Below are 4,452 nucleotides of genomic sequence, written 5' to 3' on the forward strand. Positions count from 1 at the left end.
CCCATTACCACACTTCGAACCTCGAGCGAATCGCATCAAACTCCGAGTAAGATCCCGCCCGATCTCCCTCTCGGTGGCAGACAGTGCCAGTCAAAATCAATACCTCCCGATAAAGTATTTAGAAATTGTGGCGCAAAATTATCTCTACCAGTTTCTGATAAAGCGATAAAATCTAATCTAAGCTCGACAGACGCCTCTGCAAGAAACCTTCTTTTAGCCAAGTCTTTTAGACCTCTGCTATTCCAAAAGATTCCTTTCATAATTCATCATGGAATTTTTTAGCCGTATGGATCCTAGCACTCCTACGCACTGCGGACACCGGGTAAACCTTCCGCTTCCACTTGCGTTTAGTAATAATCTAACTCTGCAACCGGTCCTCACAACCAGTCTCAGAAGGTCTAACCATAACATTCTCAGATGTATCATCCTCCTCCTCTGACTCGGGCATGGGAGGAATAAGATCCGCACAAAAATTATCGAGCACCCTGACCCCCAAAGAATCAAACTCAGAATCACTCATGGGCTTAACCGCTGCTAAGTTCCAAATCATCTCTAAAGCCCGCTCAGCCTCTAAATCCAGGAGATCATTAACTGAATTCAAAATTTCACTAACATTACTACCTAGTGAAACTCCTAATTGATTTGCATTATCAATAGTCTCATCATTAGAAAAATGCAAAATGGAATTAGAGGTATTGACCTACATATGAGTAGTGACCTCAACGTCACGAAGCTTGGCCGCCCTCATGGCGCACCGCTGCTGAATGTCGTCCACCTCCGGATGATTCTGGAGACGGCAGCTCAACCGTCGTCCCTCAGAAATCGGACCCGGAATTCCTCCAAACGCTATAACCTCCTCCCGAGAGATCCTGCTCGAGGTGGGGCCTCCTGCCTCACCCCAAACGCGAAGCTGGTCAGCCTCCACGGACGCCCCAGCGGTAACGCCAGGACGCGGTGAGGTAGTTGCCAGCGCTGGAGACGCCGGTCGTGCCCCACAGGGCGGAGACGGCAGCGCCCCGGGGGAAGGGAGTGCATGGGCCACCTGCTCGAACTTCCCACCTAGCACCGGAGGGGCGGCCACCATAGGCACCCCAGGAGAATAGGGCTCCGAGGCCACCTGCCTCGAGCCCCCTCTCGACGGCGATGCCGCTACCAGCAGAGCGAACGATGCAACGGGAGAAGGGTGATCCGAGGCCACCTGCCCCGGACCCCCTCCCAAAGGTAAGACCGCCACCGCCAAGGCCTCGTCCACCACTGAAGGAGAGAAGGACAGGGTGCCACCTGCCCCGAGTCCCCTACAGAAGGCGGTACCGCCCCCTGCAACACATGTACCTCGACAGGAGAAGAGAGAGCCGAGGCCGCCTGCCCTGGGACCCCGCCCGAAGAAAAAACCTCCAACACCGGAACCACGTCCTAAGGAGAGACAACGTGCTGAGCACGTGAGGGAGTGGCCTCCTGCCTACTCACCTCCTCCTCTCCCCTGACCGAGACCGTCGCAGCCCCAGGAGCGGGGCTCACAGCATCCTCAAAATCCAAAGCAGGTAACGCGAGCTCAAAAGCCTCGTCCGACTCCACTCGATCACTCCATAGCCTGGGGGTGCAGAAGCAGGCTCGAAGGACCCACATCTCAGAGTCGTCGTAGGCATCGAGGAGGGTGGAACCGCCCCATCCTCGGTCGTCATGGACACAGACCCCGGTCCCTTGGACAACTGTCGTCCAGAATCATCGACCGGAGTCTCCTTTGCTCCCGCGTTGTCATCTCCCTCGTGCATATCCACGTCAGTCCCGTTAGCCACCTCGGCCAACAGGCTCTCATCCTCAAACTCAATCAGAAGGTTATAAATCTTGCATCGATAAGTCCACTTGACGACCTCAAGCACATACTCAATGTCCAAAATACTAACCAGTAAACGAGCTATCCCGTGAGCTCTGGTAAAAGCCATATCCACTCCCTCAGGCTTCCCCACCATAATCCCCAAGCTAGCCACGACCCTAGCATCCTGCATCGGCTTCGAGGGCCCCCCAGAGAAACGCAACCATGCCTGAGTAAGTGGCTTGGCCTCAGGCTCCACCTGCTTCCACTCATGGAACTCGAGGATGCAATCTGTACCCGGCACCTTGCACATCCCAAAACTCAAAAGCCTCTGCAAATCCTCCACCGAAGGGAACTCAACCCTGAACATCTTATCCGCAAGACTGACGAAATCCCACTAGAAGTCCCCATGGGCTAACTCCCGGAGCCTCTGCACGATCTGGGTCTCAGAGACCTCTCCTCTGGTCACCTTGACAATCCCAGTAGTCATGCTCTGGGCCTCATCGGGAACCTCCCTCTCATTAGGAGACTCAAAAAACGTGAGTTCAGCACAATATACTCTTACATCATAAGAGACGGTGCCTGATCTCGTAGAAGCGGGCATTCCCCCGAATCATGTGTCGGCTTACCACAAGTATCACATAACACAGCCACACACTCAGCAATAAAATGACCCTTGTCGCCACAATGATAGCATAGCATTTTCTCCTTCTTGCGCGCCCACTTGGATGCCCTATCTGAATCAGCCCTATCCGGCACTTCCACGGACACATCACCCATAGTCTCATTCTCAGGAACCTGAACATTAGCGAGAGCCGTCACTACCTCCATAGCCTGACCGGTCAACACCGGCTCCTTGGCAGCCCTGCCAGCGGTCGTCTGCTTGACAACAATGGTCGGAGGAGGTTGTCGTGGGCGGTACCAGCCACCTCGACCGCCTCGACCACCACGATGACCGCGGAAACCACCCCACTGCTGATATCCCGGGCCAGATGCCCCCTCGACAAAACCACCGGTAGGACCCAAAAACGGCCTCTCTGCCAAACCGTCGCTCTACCAAACATATCCACAACCTCCACCCGTGGACGAAGAACCCGGTGCTGACCAACTCAATAGGCATTGTAACCATCATCCCCCCCCATTGACCCCGAGGCGCAGCCGACACACCACCAACGGCGCTGTTTTGCAGCGGCGGTGCCTGCGACAGCACCGGCGCAGCCTGATTCTGTGACGGCCGGGCAACGAAATGAGGTGGCGGAGCCGGCCGAGGCTGCGGGCCCATCGTCACCCCCTGACTTCCCGTCGTAGGTGGCCTGGGCGGCGTAGCACACCGGCCCGCAGCGGCCACCCCAGCTATGCCGGGTGCCACCGGACGAGGACCGAGGACCGACCGTCCTCGCCCAGCCGAAGGCACGACCACCGGACCCGGCGCCGGTGGCCGAGCAGTGGGCAGCCCGCCAGCGCCACGACCCACCGCAGCATTGGGCGCCCCACCGGGGACACCAGCTCCACGGCCCGCTGCAGAACTCAAGCGTGACACACTACCGCACCCAACACCAGTCACCGGCACAGGCGCAACGCCCTGGCCGCTGCCCGCACCCGGCGGCGGCGCTCCACTAGCGCGGCTCACCCCGCCAGGCGCAACCGGTTTCTTTCCGGGCGGGGGCGCTCCACCACGCCCCGCCATGGCACCGAGAGGCAGGATGCGACGAGCCCGGCCGATCCTCGCGGAGCGGAGTCGCGGAGTCCGACGAACAAAAACCCTAGGGCGCGGTGAGAGAGACGGCAACATCGATCTGAACGCGCGCATGCCTCGACTCCCTCGTTATCGAGCAGTATCGGTTCCTGCTGGGCCTGATACCCAACGGACCCCGGCCCACTGATACTCACCGGCCCAACAACATTGCACAACTCGTCTCGGCCCAGGAGCGAATTCAAACGCTCCTGACGAGCCGCCCTGATCCGGATCGCCGTGACCGCCGGCGGCGCTGCCGCGGTCACCTCCAGCGCCGATCGAGGCCCTGCCCGGCGAGCATTCTTTCTCCTTGTCGCCGTAGTCCATGATTCCGGCCGAAGCAGATCAAAAATAGTTAAGTTCGGTAGACGTACCTTAGGCAAGGGGCCCTTCCAAGGCCGGATCGCCGCCGGCGCCGTTCTCCGGTGAACCACCGGCGCAGCATCTCATTGGTCTCTCCCGCATGAAGCCCGACCCTAGCCGGATCATCAAAGGGCAAGACCTTGTCGACGGTAGAGGCGACCTCATCTTGGTCATATCCTGCACTCAAAAACTCACACAAAAAATCGGAAGGCGTTGGCGTAGGTGGAGATGGCGGCGCCGCATCCGCCTCCTCATGCCCCTCGTCCTTGTCGGCGTCGGCGAGGGCCCAAAACCGCCCCTCCCCCCCACACACACCCGCCGTCGATCACCGGAGGGAGCAGGCGGAGGCCCCGCGGGGATCCCGGCGGTCGCACCCCCAGTCGCCCCCCTCATCGTCTCGAGACCCCTAGCAAGACTTGATTATTACTTGTCTCATTATCAAGTTAAATACCAAATAGAAATACTCGCACCCATATCAAACAGGAAAATACTGGCACTGTATTGGCACTGATTATAAACTCACAAGCTTAATCCCGATCTC

This window comes from Triticum dicoccoides, chromosome 6B, assembly GCF_002162155.2.
Source record: "Triticum dicoccoides isolate Atlit2015 ecotype Zavitan chromosome 6B, WEW_v2.0, whole genome shotgun sequence".
Classification (NCBI taxonomy): Eukaryota; Viridiplantae; Streptophyta; class Magnoliopsida; order Poales; family Poaceae; genus Triticum; species Triticum dicoccoides.